At 38.6% G+C, this 17,821-nt stretch overlaps 1 protein-coding gene across 1 annotated transcript in view; it reads left to right on the top strand.

Moving 5' to 3' along the window:
- Nucleotides 1-9,804: 9,804 nt before the first annotated feature.
- Nucleotides 9,805-17,821, top strand: part of megf10.S (multiple EGF like domains 10 S homeolog) — a 93,098-nt gene continuing 85,081 nt past the window's right edge. The window contains exon 1 of the mRNA XM_041580417.1: nt 9,805-10,127. The gene's annotated coding sequence lies outside the window, so the exon portion shown is untranslated. The remainder of the gene's footprint in view (nt 10,128-17,821) is intronic.

Below are 17,821 nucleotides of genomic sequence, written 5' to 3'. Positions count from 1 at the left end.
TGTGTTACTGACAAGTTTTACCAGTGAGCAACTCTGGCATATTAATATGTGTATTGTGCCATCTGAATGTCTCATGGATGTTTTCATATGGTAGCATTGACTGAAGTGGAAGTGTTTAATTAATGGGTAGTCTTCAGATCAACTTTTGCTGTATTCTATTATCCATTATACTGTATGCTACCTTGTCATTGCCCAGTACATACATTTCATTTATAGGGGCGATCAGCACCAAACTCGTCTGTTTTAATTCTAAATGATTATTTTTCTCCCAGTAGCTGCACCTAACCTGACCAAGCAGCACAAATAAAAATAAATATTAAAATAAAATAAAAATTATAATTGAAAGTAATGCTAGATAGGCCCCATATCACATGGGGTCCCTAGGCTATAGCCTATGGGAGCCTGTATATTAATCGGTCCCTGATAATGGTGACGCAACATGTGGCTTTGCTATGTGCAGGGATGAACACCAGAGAAAAATCCAATGAGCCCGGCCTATATGTGCTCTCCCTGCCCTCCCCTCCCAGCTGTGGTTACTATGAAGGTATGTGCAGGGGAGGATGAGGGTTGCAGCATACATAAAGGACTTCACAACTATAGTGGGAGAGCTGTGGGGGTCCCTGAGTTGGCAACCCTGGTGGGCTCTAAACCCCCCAGTCTGACGTTGGCTATGTGCTAAAAAATAGATGGCCACATAGGCACTGACATTTTTAAGGATAAAAGTTAAAGCTTTGTGGGTTAAAAAACCCAATGTTTGGCAGTGAATAAGTGTTTAGTGCCTGGACCTGGCAGAGGAGTTTGCAATCAGTGCCGCCTTTGGTACCACACCATGCTCATGCCTATACTAGTCCCCTTGCTGGAACCAAACCATGTAATACATAATAAGGACACTCTCGTATTTTATAGGGAACAGGCTAAATAACAGCAACCTTTCTTGGCACATTTTCTAACATAGTAAGTTAGGTTAAAAAAAAGACACATGTCCATCAAGTTCAGCTTTTTAAATCTGTATATAACCTGTCTGACTGCTAATTGATCCAAAGGAAGGCAAAAAAAAAAAAACCCTGTTTGAAGCCTCCAATTTGCATCAGAGGGGGAAAAATTCCTTCCTAGCTCCAGAATGGCAATCAGACTAGTCCCTGGATCAACTAAGAGCTATCTTTCATAACTCTGTATTCCCTACCTTCCTAAAAGCCATCCAACCCCTTCTTAAAGCTATCTAATGTATCAGCCTGTACAACTGATTCAGGGAGAGAATTCCACATCTTCACAGCTCTCACTGTAAAAAACCCTTTTGAATATTTAGGCGAAACCTCTTTTCTTCTAATCGGAATGGGTGACCTTGTGTCAGCTGGAAAGACCCACTAGTAAATAAAGCATTAGAGAGATTATTATATGACCCCCTTATATATTTATACATAGTTATCATATAACCCCTCAAGTGCCTCTTCTCCAGCGTGAACAACCCCAATTTGGCCAGTTTTTCCTCATAGCTAAGATTTTCCATCCCTTTTACCAGCTTAGTTGCCCTTCTCTGTACCCTCTCTAATTCAATAATGTCCTGTTTGAGCGATGGAGACCAAAACTGTACGGCATATTCTAGATGGAGCTTTACAGCGCTCTGTACAAAGGAAGAATAATCCCTCCTCCCACAAATCTATGCTCCTTTTAATACAGCTCAATGCCTCATTTGCCCTTGATGCTGCAAACACTGATACATTACTTTCAATACCCGCCCCTAAGTCATTAATGAACAAGTAAAATAAAAGTAGACCCAATACAGAGCCCCTAGGTACCCCACTAAGAACCTTACTCCAAGTAGAGTTCATTAAGCCCAACAGCCCTTAGTTTAGAAAGCAGTCGTTTGTGGCACTGTATCAAAAGTTTTGGCAAAACCCAAATAGATCTACTGCTCCCCCATTGTCCAGCATCTTACTTGCTTCATCATAACAATCAATCAAACTTGTCTGACATGACCTATTCTTCATAAAGCCATGCTGATTACTGCTCATAATGGCATGGCATGGAAATTACATTTAAATTCAGTTCTCAACATGTCGAGAACTTTTACTAAGTTTACTTTTTCTTAGTTACTTTGTTGTTGGTTAACTTTTACTAAATTACATGGAAATTATTAAATAATTCATCAACGAGGCTTTACTAGTTATATGATAGGGACAGATACACAGATTCACATTGCAATAAATGAACAACAGAGGGAGCTGTTCAGTCAAAATCATTACCTCACTTGGCTAAAAAAAAGGATGTGGCAATGATTTGCTCATAGTCTATTATTACAGTAAAGACTGGAACTGTACACAAGTATATTTTCTATAGCTTTCAGATCATTATTAATTTTATGTTTTGCTTTAATTGTTATAGAAAAAGATAACTGAATTAGTGGGTTAGTAGATTGTATAAATATACTGGGCCCCACAGTAAAATCATTTAAGGGCCCCCAAACTTTTCTAGATCTTCTGATGGCTAAAGAAAGCCTCAAGTGCTCCAGTGTTCCTTATAGTCTCTGTAAACCACCATCTTTCTAGAATTTTCTGAAAGATGGCCATTTCTAATAATGTAAAGCTCCTTGCTGACTCCTCTTTGTGGAGTGATTTATAGACATTGCTAGGTCATGATATGTCTGCAAGACATATGGCACAAATGTAGCTCCATGAAATATGTAAAAGTTGATGTGGATTCCTATGGCCCAATTATGTAGGATAAGGGTAGAGAGAAGTCCCTTGGAGCAGCAATATGAGGGTCTCTGAAGTGGGGTAAAGACACCTACTGTAAGTGAGTAATACCACTAACTGTTACTACCACCCTGTCTGTGTCTATACATCTGTAGAAACTATTCACTATAACATCTGTAAGGCCAATGCAATACATTTCTACATTTAACTTTACATTATGAACCACTGGCACCCAGGTTGCTGAGATATAAGAAAGTGTGTGAAAAAATCAATGTGAAAACCCTTGCTATAAATTGTCAGCATGGGCCCACTGCGACTGAACCCCTATATAGCCAGAAACTGCTCTGAAAAGCAATAACTTGCATTTAATTCAGTGCAGGAATCACCCTGCAAATATTCTATTCTGATTCCCAGTCAATAGCATCAGTTACACCTGATCACAGATTTGTAAACCTATAAAATTTGCAGTTAGTACAGCTGGCCAGTTGCAGATTGATTGCATTTAAATGTGGTAAATCAATACTGTCTTGTCTCATTGCATATTCTTTGCATCCCCAATTTGACAGAAGAGCTGACTATAACCTAAACCTGGCCCTTGTAAATGCTTTACAATATTGGAATTAAAGTGGTTTTAATTAAGTTAATAGTCTTCCAATAATAAAGACTACATTTCTGTTCCATATACAGAAATATGGCAATGATACTGCATCACCTCCTGTTAATCATAAGGAGAGCAGAGGTCGCTGAGTAAATCTATGGGTAGGACTACACAGATGTTTTCGGCGCGATCCGATGCGCTGCGACAAATCACATGTGACGGAAATAAGGTAAGAGATAGAAATGCTGGATGAAGTTGCAGCGTCTGCATCCAACAGTCGTGTCGCGTCGGATCAACGCTGCGACTTCATCTGACATTTCTATCTCTTATCAAGCACTGCGTATCTTGACAGCGCTATATAAATAAATGATGATGATGATGATGATCTCACTGAAAAATGACTATATTCAGTGAGTGTAAGTACAGTCTATTTAGGAAATGAGAATTCCTTTAGGATATTTGCTGGTTCTGCATTCAATTATCTGTCACTGAGTGAAGAATGCCCAGTAGGCTGTTCTGCTTTCACTTATTGGTTCCCCCTGTGTATTTCCAGGCACTGGTATTATTCTTTTCCATGGCACACTGCAAGCCCCTTGGCTTAGTAAAATTGTAATGGGAATGAACCTTTTAAATAGCTGTCAAGTAAATGATAAGTGACTGTGAGTGTGAGATGATCTCCTGCCCCAGCTGAAGATGTGTCCAATGTAGAGAGCGGTTAATGTACGGAGGAATGACTTGATCTGACAATTCAATAAGGACAGCAAATTGCATCAATAAGCACTGCTGGGGTTTCCTTTACAGGATTAACTGCTTTGATGCTGAGCAATAGTAGGATATTAAAGTACCACCTTTTTCGGTTTCCCTAAACTTTCCAATATTAAGTGGTCCGTCCATTTCTACAGTATTGCATTGCTGCTTTTTTGTCATTTACTGAATTTAATCAATCATTTGAATCACAGTGAATGTTGTGGGGTTGAATTATTCTGCAGAGAAGGATCCCACCCACCGGATGAAACCTACATCAGACTCAGAGCATACAATGACTCCTAATGAGGTTGTGTGTGATTTCTGACAAAGTGATTGCTTTTTATTCCACACGCACAAAAAATGTTAACTTTGTGGCCATTTTGGCGAGATGGCGTACATGAAAATAGTAGATGGGTGTGATCTCTGGGTGTGAATATTCAGATTCAATTTCCTATGGTTACTGGGAAGTCTTATTTATCTGTTTACTAAGAACATGAAATGCACAGACCCGCATTTATTTGCAAAGTGCAAATGAATTCAAGTGGTATTTATTTACTTTTAATGTTACTGATTCTATAGTAAAACATTACCCTTATGTAATATCTCTAGATAAATCCAGTGCATGCAACCAGAGGTCACACCCATAAATACTTTGTTATATTAAAAGAAACAGGTCTCTTCTTTGAGGTGTTCATTGTGTCTCCTGCTCCTCAAAAAAGCTTTTTGGTACATCGATGAATGGTAAATTACCAGTTTTTCCTTTTTTGCACTGAACTGTAGAAAATTAAAAACTCTTCAAATTAATATTTTTGAGTTCGCTAGTTCTTCTATTTAACAGGAACGCCTCAGGTTAAAAGAGAACTCATAGTAGAGATATAGGACCTCTTGACTGGAATGCGTGGGACCAGGGGTTTTCTGCAAAATGGAACACCATTGTTTTAGTGCCCTTTTTTTGTGTGTTTCATGGGCGTTTGAGACACAGGTTTGATTGCATCTAAATGCATTAGGTAACTGTTTCCATTGTTTTCTGTGTATTCTGCCTGGCTGTACTCATGAGCGTTTAGAGTTGGATTTCACTTCATTCTTGGTGAACAACATTTACGGTGACAAATGAAGGTTGCTCTGGGAACTCAAAAAGCGTAATTAGCTGTAAAAGTGCATAAAATGCAAGAAATGCATCTTTTGCACTTGACATGCATTTGTGAACAAAACAAGATATAAGTTGGATTTCACTTCATTCTTGGTGAACAACATTTACGGTGACAAATGAAGGTTGCTCTGGGAACTCAAAAAGCATAATTAGCTGTAAAAGTGCATAAAATGCAAGAAATGCATCTTTTACTCTTGGCATGCATTTGTGAACAAAACAAGATATAATTTCTTGTTTAAATAGAAAATTGAATTTCTCTAATTCAGAGCATTCTGGATTATGACTTTCTGGTTAATAGGTGCCATGCTGTACCTGTCCAGTATTAATCCAGAAACATGTTTCACTGGTGTTGTGGAGTTAGTAAGGAAAATGTATTCCACTTCTAAATCACACTGGAAGCTTCTTATGGAGTATATTCACGTTTATCAGGATCACATTATAGGGCAGGTAGGTATTATTGTAATATATGGTTGAATTAGATGGACTTACCTGTATGGGATTGTTTACCTTTGAGTTAACTTAATGGGTATATGGGTATATTTATCAAAGGGTGTATTTAGAGACCGCCACAGCCTGCTAGAGTGAAAATCATGCCACTCTCCATTTATTTCTATGGGATTTTGAAAGGCATATTTATTAAAGGACGAACTTTCACTTTCACCCATTGATAAATACTCTTTAAAATATCCCATAGAAATGAATGGAGAGTGGCAGAATTTCACTCTAGCGGCTGACGGACTGTGGTAATCTCTAACTTCATTTTTTGATACATATATCCCTTAGCATGATGTAGAGAGTGATATTCTGAGACAACTTGCAATTGGTTTTCATTTTTTTATGATGTGTTTTTTTCCAAGTTATTTAGCTTTTTATTCAGCAGCTCTCCAGTTCGCAATTTCAGCAATCTGGTTGTTAGGGTCCAAATTACCCTAGCAACCTTGCATTCATATGAATAAGAGACTGGAATATGAATGGGAGAGGCCTGAATAGAAAGATGAGTAAGGTAATAAAAATTATCAATAACTATACATTTGTAACCTGACTGGGCATTTGTTTTTTTGGATGGGGTCAGTGACCCCATAAGTGCCTATCATTGAAAAAAACGATAACAAATAATTAATGAAAAGTAACTGAAAAAATGCTTACAATGGTCATTCTACAACATACTAATAGTTAACTTAAAGGTTAACCATCCCTTTAACCCAAATTCCTCATGTTACAGAACTGGTTGTGGCAAAATGGTTATATAACTGTTGTATGTGTGAGTTGTTACTTCCATATAGAATATAATTATTAATCAAGAAGCCGTTTATCACCCTCCTTTTCTAATTAGAAGAAAAGAAGGATATTTTTCTTTGAGTTATGAAGTCCCAGTGTTCTCTGTGGCTGTGTTGATTGGTGGCAAAGGACGGCACTAACTGGAGCCTACAGAAACAAAAAATTGGCTATAAGATGCTGAAATCCAAACACAAAGGACTTTTCAGTGGACAGTGAATGTGGCCCCAGGTGCTGAAAGAAGATGATTTGCTAGAAATCATATTAAGGGGGGGAAGAGTAGTTATGTGAATAGAAGGCTGTGAATGGAAGATGCTGATAACAGTGACCTAAAAAGTAATAAGACTGTAAGTAATGTGAAGCAATCCCTAGCAAACTTTAAAGGGAAAATGACATGCAAACAAGAAGCATTGGTTCATCAGACAGAACCGCACTAAGCAATTGCATGTATGTATATGCTACTAATTACAATGCCTTTTAATTCATGCAGTGTGGTGACTATGGAGCAAAAAAACAGACTTTGTGCCTGTTGACTAGAACTTCCTCTCCTTTGCTTAATGATTTTAGTGTGGGACACACCAATAAAAAACTAGTCTAAACTTCTGTTTACTCATATATGCACAGCAATTTAAAACTGCTGATAAATAACACAATAAGCCTTCTGCATATCCCTGGGAGACTTTCCTACTTGTGTTCTTGCATTACTGTGCAATAATGTCTGTTGTAGGGAGATCCCGTTTACTACTAACACCCTGGGCTAGCAGAGAGCATCACGTGATACTGTTCCACTGTTCCTGAAAGAAGCCTTAAATGTCAGACACACTCACTAAATAAATTACTTTTAGTGGCTATAGGATCTTATGGAGTAATTTGCTTGTTTTAAGTTCCTATTGCCAGGCACAACATATATGACTATTGCAATACAGCTGTATAGGGCATGTTCAGCAATAGGAATTGCACACGTTTTCAGCATAGATTCATGTACTTGCATGTATGGTACATATACTGTATATCTGGGATCTCTCAAGTCAGGCAAAACCAACTCCTTCTTACCAGCGGTGTTAGAGTACTGAGCACCTTCAATACCTACTGGAAAGCCTGACACTAGAGCAAATACCAGACAGTTCTTCTGCAGATTTTTGTTGCTATTGCTATAACACCCATACATTGCATGGACTGATAGCAGCTTTCACTACTGGTCTTTATACTATATATACTCATTAAAGTGTAAGTAATGTGAAGCAATCCCTAGCAAACTTTAAAGGGAAAATGACATGCAAACAAGAAGCATTGGTTCATCAGACAGAACCGCACTAAGCAATTGCATGTATGTATATGCTACTAATTACAATGCCTTTTAATTCATGCAGTGTGGTGACTATGGAGCAAAAAAACAGACTTTGTGCCTGTTGACTAGAACTTCCTCTCCTTTGCTTAATGATTTTAGTGTGGGACACACCAATAAAAAACTAGTCTAAACTTCTGTTTACTCATATATGCACAGCAATTTAAAAACTGCTGATAAATAACACAATAAGCCTTCTGCATATCCCTGGGAGACTTTCCTACTTGTGTTCTTGTATTACTGTGCAATAATGTCTGTTGTAGGGAGATCCCGTTTACTACTAACACCCTGGGCTAGCAGAGAGCATCACGTGATACTGTTCCACTGTTCCTGAAAGAAGCCTTAAATGTCAGACACACTCACTAAATAAATTACTTTTAGTGGCTATAGGATCTTATGGAGTAATTTGCTTGTTTTAAGTTCCTATTGCCAGGCACAACATATATGACTATTGCAATACAGCTGTATAGGGCATGTTCAGCAATAGGAATTGCACACGTTTTCAGCATAGATTCATGTACTTGCATGTATGGTACATATACTGTATATCTGGGATCTCTCAAGTCAGGCAAAACCAACTCCTTCTTACCAGCGGTGTTAGAGTACTGAGCACCTTCAATACCTACTGGAAAGCCTGACACTAGAGCAAATACCAGACAGTTCTTGTGCAGATTTTTGTTGCTATTGCTATAACACCCATACATTGCATGGACTGATAGCAGCTTTCACTACTGGTCTTTATACTATATATACTCATTAAAGTGTGGGGGCTCTATGGTTTATGGCCATGGAACTGGTGTGGCACCTGCAACAGTACCCACTGCTTGAGTAGTATGCTCTCCCAATCCTCTATATGCATTACAGGGCATCCTATTCTCTCCTAGCGGTGAATAAAGAGTGTTATATCACAAATCTACAGCTAATATAACATCATATTTTCAAAAGTATTCTTTGAAATGTAAACGAAATCTTCAAACATATTTCTTATGCAATGTATGCCCTTCTTGGCAGGTTAACGACTGATTTCAGTACTATATTATGTACTACTTATATTTATACAGTTATGAGATCCATTATCCGGAAACACTTTATGCAGAAAGCTCCGAACTACGGAATGGCCATCTTCTATATACTCCATTTTAATTAAATAATTCACGTTTTTCAAATGTATTTTTTCTCTGTAGTAATTAAACAGTGCCTTGTAATCCTTACTGGAAGCAAAAGGAGAAGCAAACAGAAGGTATGGAGGTCCAAATTACAGAAAGATCCCTTATGCGGAAAACTCCAGGTGCAGAGAATTCTGGATAACAGGTCCCATACTTTATGTGTATACATTATGGGGCCAATTCATTAACTTCGATTGAAGGAATAGAAGAAAAAATACTTCAAATTTCTAAATGTTTTTTTGGCTACTTCGACCATCGAATGGGCTACTTCGACTTTCGACTACAACTTTGAATTGAAGGATTCAAACTAAAAATCGTTCGACTATTCGACCATTCAATAGTCAAAGTACTGTCTCTTTAAGAAAAAACTTCGACCCCCTAGTTCGCCACCTAAAAGCCACCAATGTTAGCCTATGGGGAAGGTCCCCATAGGCTTGGCGAAGTTTTTTTGGTCGATGGATAATCCTTCGATCGTTGGATTAAAATCCTTCGAATCGTGCGATTCAAAGGATTTAATCCAACAATCGAACAATTATTCCTCCGATCGTTCGATCGCAGTATTTGCGCAAAATCCTCGAAGGATTTTCATTCCCTGATGAATTTGCCCCCAACCCTTATATTTCAGTTATAAATGTATGCTTTCTAAAGTAATTCTAAAAATATTAAGACAAAGTATGTTTTATTAAAAATCTGAAAATGAACTCTTGCATCAAATACATGTTTGGAAAGTGCTATGAAGAAACCCAAAAATAAGTATCAGCACTTCTGCAGAAAGCCCTGCCCTATGTTACTTTTCAGAGTGAGATTAACAAGCAGACCCCAGCCTGGGAATGATGCCTGCAAGTCCCTCCCCTCTGGGTGCCTCGGTGCTTCTGAATAGGGCTGAGATGAGCAATGACAACAGGCACTGAAGCTGAGACCAAAACATACTGCCCCATAGAGCTGAGCTCTGGATGAAGCATCAATACCGGAGAGCAGCTCACTACCCACCGCAGGGAACATTCCATCCGCACAAGGGACAATAAAGAACAGTTCTCCTCTTTATTCTCTGCATCTGCAAAGTGTTACACTGGAGGATCAATGAATATTGCACCATCAGGTTCAGCAGTGGGACATTCCTGATCCAGCAGAGAGAGAGTGTCTTTAGGGCAAGGTAAGGGACCTGATATCTCTTAAAATCCTTTATTCGCATCAAGAGCAATTTGTACTAAGCTGAGAAACTTGCATGCTGATCACTGGTAGTTCTCTTTCCATTGTATTCCTGCACCTTGAGCTGGAGTTTGCTGAGATGCGTTTTGTACATTGATATACAATTACAGGCATTACCAAAGTAGAAATAATGGAGGTTGAAATAACTGTAAGGGGCTGATTCACTAAGGGTCGAATAGCGAGGGTTAATTAACCCTCGATATTCGACTGGGAATTGAAATCCTTCGACATCGAAGTCGAAGGATTTAGCCAAATAGTGCGATCGTACGATCAAAGGATTATTCCTTCGATCGAACGATTAAATCCTTCGATTCGAAGGATTTAAATCCAACGATCGAAGGAATATCCTTCGATCAAAAAAAGTTAGCCAAGCCTATGGGGACCTTCCCCATAGGCTAACATTGACTTCGGTAGCTTTTAGATGGCGAACTAGGGGATCGAAGTTTTTTTTAAAGAGACAGTACTTCGACTATCGAATGGTCGAATAGTCGAACGATTTTTAGTTCGAATCCCTCGATTCGAAGTCGTAGTCGTAGTCGAAGGTCGAAGTAGCCCATTCGATGGTCGAAGTAGCCCAAAAAAACCTTCGAAATTCGAAGTTTTTTTACTTCGAATCCTTCACTCGAAGTTAGTGAATCGGCCCCTTAACGTTCTTCAACTGATGAAACTTTTATACATCGTTGCTATACGGTTATATAAGTTCCCGTAGTTGCTTTGGGTAGTTATAACAGTTGCCTACATTTCAAGATTCATATTTAATATTAAAAAGACAGTAACAGCAGGTTCTTATTTACAGTATATGGGAAACACTTGCTGCAGAGAAGCTTCTCTTTGGTGCGCTGACTTCTCACTTAAGTTGTCTGCGGGGGGAGGTATTAAAAAGTAAAAATAAGATTTTTGTTTTAAATTCCACAAACAAAATAAATAAATGTTACTGGCCGTAGAGAGGTGTATGTGTATATTTGTGTGAGAATGTTTGTGGGAAGGGGAGGGAGAGGTTGTGCAAAATATTGCTTCGGAGAAGTCTGTGGCCACCAAGTGCAAAAGCTCACTACGCCATAGCTACCCACAGATGGCTCACCAATTCTATTCCTCTGGATTATCTCTCAAGCACAGAAACTTTTTCAGCACAGCAGTTTTCATGGCGTTCTTTATTCTGCTTAAAGCTGTCCCAGCACAGTATAATTACTGTTATGACATTTGCTGGTATCAAAACACAAAGCTACTTTTTTGCAGTTAATAAAGTAACAAAAAAGGCACGCTTATGAAGAATATATAATGTAAAACCGGCATGAATGTTAGGTAGGACTGTATCGTTATTTTAACCCATGGCAGGAGCCCTTGGAGACCAACAAACATGACTCTTATTTCACACTAATCTTTTCTCCAGAACTATGGCCATGCATTTTGCTGAGCTGGCAGATTACTGCAGTGACATATTTCCTGGTAATAATAAACCATTTATGCCAAATTTACCTAGAAAAACAAGCAGACAATAGTCCATGTGGAAGTGCTCACTAGCTGTATTTGTTGATGTTTAAATCTGCCTGGAACCAGCTGCACATTACATCAGTAACACACACCACTCCGGCAGCAGCAGTGGCAGCCTATATGCTCTATGATATGGAAACTCTTTTACTGACAAAAAATATGTTTTGCACAAGATGTGGAAAATGAATTAAAGACACCCATTGTGCGTGAGCAGGTGTGAAAGGCATTAAAAATGTCTTCATATCACTAGTTAGTACCATGAAGATAACAATTATGCGCACAGGAAAAAATAAAACATTCTTTGCCTCCGAAATACAACCAAATGTCTGCACCAGAGGGATGCAAAATCTTTTGACATTTAAAACCAGTTTTCAGAGGTGTTCTGTCCGAATCTGACATTTAACTCTGCAGACCCAGCGGATTATAGCCTTCATTCCTTCTTCCTATTGACTTTATAGAGATTTGTATTGTCTGCTTCTACAAATGTTATGATAACAGGCTTGTCATGCCCCAAAACCTTCTTTTTCGATTTGGGCGTGTTGTAATTTGTGTCTGTGGAGGGCATTATGCAAGCTTCTATTCTGAAGCTGGAAATCTGGGATATAAAATATGCGGAAGTTTGGTAGACTAGTTTTTGTATACCTTTGTAAACTTTCCCTTTAGTACCTCCAGGCAGAGCAATGCAAATCATTGCTAATTTGGCCCTAGGGTTAATCAAATAATGATAACCACTGGTTAAATAACACACATACAGCGTATATTGCTAATTAGTTCAGAGTGCAAACTATTTAAATCTTGTTCAAGCTCATCAGAGCTAAGATACTGGAACGCGAGACTGAGGAGTTCCCTTGACACCTAGATACATTAAGATGTAGAATTTCATATTATGTTGACGGCTGGCTAAAAGATTTAAATATAAAATTAGCATCTACTAAACGCCAAAATACGATCAGTCTACATATGATAGGACTGCTCTGAACTGTGAGCCTATGTTTTCCTTTGGTAGGAATTCCAAAACGGAATTTGCATTGTGTGGACGTATTTATTTGCTTTTGCATACAGTGCTGGCAACTTGTTATTAAAAAATAGTCATTATTAACAGGTATCACTAAAATAATGTTATAGATTTTGTTATTTAATCTATAAACACATACATAGAAATGGTTTGTTCCCCCCAAGTAAAAAAAAAAAAAAAAACACTTTTAACATAGTATGAAAAGTTTGCAAAAGTCATGGGGACATTTAAGATGATAGAAATATCTACAAAGGATAGAGACAAATTAGGGCAATCAATATTCCCTAACAATAAATCTGGATTGTAAATTCCCTTTCACAGTGCTGTCAGTCTTTTTACCAATAAGACACCAGATGGCAAAAGATTTCCAATAGCAGATTATGGAAAAAAACAGAGTTGCACTATAACAATGAACTACTACTCTAATGCATGGCTTTTCTTCCATCAAAGCTGAGTGATGTTCTGCTTTTTTTTAGATCAGCAAAGTCTGAGATTGGGAAAAATTGTATTTCTTTTTGACAATTATATTTTAGTTGTTATAAAGTTGTTGAAGTGCTTGCAAAACTTGGTGCTATATAAACAAATGGTGATGCTGATGATAAAGTGATATTGACACTAAAATGTTTTCTTTTCAAAATATTTATCTACATTAAAGGGATACTGTCATGGGAAAAAAAATTTTTTTCAACATGAATCTGTTAATAGTGCTGCTCCAGCAGAATTCTGCACTGAAATCCATTTCTCAAAAGAGCAAACAGATTTTTTTATATTCAATTTTGAAATCTAACATGGGGCTAGACATTTTGTCAATTTCCCAGCTGCCCTTGGTCATGTGACTTGTGCCTGCACTTTAGGAGAGAAATGCTTTCTGGCAGGCTGCTGTTTTTCCTTCTCAATGTAACTGAATGTGTCTCAGTGAGACATGGGTTTTTACTGTTGAGTGCTGTTCTTAGATCTACCAGGCAGCTGTTATCTTGTGTTAGGGAGCTGCTATCTGGTTACCTTCCCATTGTTCTTTTGTTTGGCTGCTGGGGGGAAAAGGGAGGGGGGTGATATCACTCCAACTTGCAGTACAGCAGTAAAGAGTGATTGAAGTGTATCAGAGCACAAGTCACATGACTTGGGGCAGCTGGGAAATTGACAATATGTCTAGCCCCATGTCAGATTTCAAAATTGAATATAAAAAAAAACTGTTTGCTCTTTTGAGAAATGGTTTTCAGTGCAGAATTCTGCTGGAGCAGCACTATTAACTGATTCATTTTGAACATTTTTTTTCCCATGACAGTATCCCTTTAAAAGTTACATATATGTCACATTGATCGTTTTTTGCTGATAGTCCTGTTTTGTAAGTAATTATCACTTGAAGTTCCTAAACCTGACTGTTTTGCCAACCTGACTGATTCATAACCTGTCAGTTAGAGTTTCTAAAGCTAACCGACTATTGCTGTATGAATATGGCAGCACCCTCTTAGAGGAACACAGGGGTTAAAAAGGTAACATTAAAAGCATCAGGCAAATAATTTTATAGCAAAATTATAAATTGCATTCAAAGATGTTATGATGGATATAAAAATGTTCCTTTTTGGTGTCAGTATCTCTTTAAGCTAAAGCCATTATACAGGAGTTTACATCTCCCAGATTTCTTTCCGCTTTCTCAGATTACTCGCTATTTGTTGGCTTTGTGCTGCTATGCTCCAATTATTTCTTCTCATTTCTACTGTCCCCTAGGACAAGTCAAAGTGGGGTTCTACTATATATGATTTCTTGCTTGCTCTCAAATTAGCCATTAAGTTAAAACATTCACTGTAACACCCATTATCACTCTAGCACCCATTAGAGAAGAAACCCTTTACACTGCCACAAAATCTTACCTTTTGTATTCCCTGTCTAAATTGAAAGCTGTTAGGGGCAGGGCCATTTTATCACATATCTTAGCTTGTTCTTGTTGGTTTATCTCATTGCTTGTAAAGGGTATGCTTCTGTTTTCAGCACTATGTGTATCCTTCTCCAAAACACGGTTCTGTGTGATGTGTTTATACATATGATAATTTGATTATTAAACGCTGACCGCATTATAAACTGTGAAGGTTTGAGAGGGTCTGTGGCTGAATCATTTGCAAAAACTTTAGCTCACCTGCTGACATTATCCCATATTATATGCTTGGCAGGTTCTTGTAGTACAAACATTAAGCCACGTAGCAACTATAAAGCCTGATTTAATGTCAGGATTTAGCTGAAGAAGATGCATGTGCACATATACAGTAATTATGATCACAAGAGTAGCTGTCAACAGGGATGTGTAATGACTAGGGATGTAGCGAACGGCGGAAAAAATGTTCGCGAACATATTCGCGAACTTGCGTCAATAATGCGAACGGTTCGCAAACGTCGCGAACCCCATAGACTTCAATGGGAAGGCGAATTTTAAAAGCTAGAAAAGACATTTCTGGCCAGAAAAATGATTTTAAAGTTGTTTAAAGGGTGCAACGACCTGGACAGTGGCATGCCAGAGGGGGATCAAGGGCAAAAATGTATCTGAAAAATACATTGTTGACACAGCGCTGCGTTTTGTGCTGTAAAGAGCAGAAATCACACTACGTCACTCAGGTGATGTTTCTGGACACGGAATGTGAAAAAGCTCACACAGCTAGGTGGCACTTGGTTAAAGACCGGGCAAACAATGCCTGCAAGGGCAACGTATACAGTAGTGGGTACGGAATATAATATTGCTGCTGTAAAAACATCACTCAGGTGATGTTTACGGACACGGAATTATTATTGTTATTTAGACAGAATGTGAAAAAGCTCACACAGCTAGGTGGCACTTGCATACCTCCCAACTGTCCCTCTTTTGACCACTCAACCCCCTGTCCCTCTTTTGTACTGGAAAGTCCCTCTTTTCTCTGAACTGAACAGCCAGAAAAAAAACAGTTTCTAACTTAATTAGCTTTTGGCAGAGAGCTCAGAACAGCTAACAGGTGCAAATAAGATACTTTCTAACCATTTTTACTCTGGTGCTGGTAGTGGTGAACTACTAGGAGGAGCAGCACACCAGTCCCACTCCCCAACACAGCTAGACTAATAGCACTGGGCTCTTATAGTAGCAAAGTAAAAAAAGAAAAAAGAAAATAAAAGCAGTCCTTACAAGGACTATTGGGTTACAGGCAGCAGTCAGCAGATGAGAGATCAGCAGCAGGACAGCTGCCCACAGCAGCTACATACAGAGCACTGTAGTAGAAGGTAGATTACTAGCCAGCAAAGCTAACTAACCTAAACTCACTATCCCTCAAATCCCTGCAGAGTTCTGTCCCTACAATACAGAGCAGTATCAAGTAGATTACTAGCCAGCAAAGTTACTATCAACTGTCCCTCAAATCACTCAACAGCTCTCTCCCTACACTAGCTCTTCCAAGCACACACAGGCAGAATGAAAAAACGCTGCAGGGCTTCAGTTTATATATGGAAGGGGAGTGGTCCAGGGGGTGTGGGGGTGGTCCAGGAGGGAGAGCTTCCTGATTGGCTGCCATGTATCTGCTGGTCTGGGGTGAGAGGTCAAAAATAAGCGCCAGCTAAGGCGAACCCAAATTGGCGAACGTCGCACGACGTTCGCGAACATTCGGCGGACGCGAACAGTTGATGTTTGCGCGAATTAGTTCGCGGGCGAACAGTCCGCGACATCCCTAGTAATGACACAGCGGAGCATGGCAGTTTACTACAAATTTCTATACAATGTCAGTTTTGTCTGGTCAGTCTGTATACCCACTGATGACATCAGCGTTACCTCATTCTCAACATGTCTATCTTTTCAGTGAGTGGGAGGCATTTCATTAGAGATGGGGTGTAGAATACACAATAAGAGGTGAAGTACTGTATAAAATTAGCACAATGCAATCTATAAGTATAAGTATAAGTATGTTTTTTGCTGAAATAGAAGTCTTGCAACACCTGGAGAGATACAAGTTGAGTGTTGAAAGCAGTTTGCTATGGTCATTTTCATCGCCAAGCGTTCTAGAAAAAGCCACTGTAAAACCAATGAATATCTATAAATAATCTTTGTAGTTAGCACATTGCTACAAGGCATTATCACTAGTAGTTATCTACACAGTAGCATGGCAATAGCACAGCCCATTCACTTGGTTTACTTAGCATGTAACTAAATGGTATAGAATTACTTTTCCTTATTCTATTTTTTAAAAAGAAATGGACTTTCATAATTGAAAAGTCTATGGCACTTTCCACATCCAAACCATATTCACACCCAAGTGCGTTTATCATGATCTGGAAGTGGTCACTCACTACTGTGTTGTTATAAAACCACAAAAGCATGACATTTGGAGGCGGTGATGCATGATAGACCAATTTAAAGGAGCTTAAAGTTGCTTTGTCAGAGGGCACTTAGAAAAAGATACAGTTATATCATACTTTCTGATCAAATGAAATCTTAGAAAATCAGAACATTGGCTGATGCAAAAGATATTTTATAAGTTACAAAGTGTTTTTACTATTATTTTTTTTTAACTGGAACTAATGTTATCGTGTTAGAGACTAGAACATTCAACTATTGTTAGCCATTTTTTTATTACAAAATGTTATTGGAAGCCATGGGCTGCATGTTCTGTGTGTAACATAGAGGAATGGCTAAGCCACCATACTGCAACTTCTGCAAGAGTGTCTCTGAGGAATGTTTCACCCATCGAGAACACTGTCTAATAACAATGGCAGGCCAATACCATGCATGTGACAAGCTGACAAAATAAATCTTTATGTCTGATTGGATATAGGACCTACCCCAGTCAGCAGTGCAAATTAGCATGATAGCTCCCAGGAGGCTCTGAAAGAGAGACAGAGTAATAAATAAATACTAAATCATCTTGTGAACTAATGGCAGATGTGTTATTAATAACACCCCCTTCTTTGCAATATTAACTACTAGTGCCCCTGATATTCTTGGGGTTTTAAGGAGACAGGCAACAGGAGATAATTAGTGTCAACCACTGAAATACCTTCTTGTGGTCAACAGGGCAGGGATACAGTGCTTAGAACATTTCATGTCATAGAGAAATGGTTACTTAGCTTAGGGCTACCTGTATTTAACTTTAAAGCTTTTAGGTGCATCTTCAATAGCAAATAGG

Source organism: Xenopus laevis, chromosome 1S, assembly GCF_017654675.1.
Source record: "Xenopus laevis strain J_2021 chromosome 1S, Xenopus_laevis_v10.1, whole genome shotgun sequence".
Taxonomy (NCBI): Eukaryota; Metazoa; Chordata; class Amphibia; order Anura; family Pipidae; genus Xenopus; species Xenopus laevis.
Note: the sequence above shows the minus strand (reverse complement) of the source record. Positions and strands in the feature narration are given on the sequence as shown.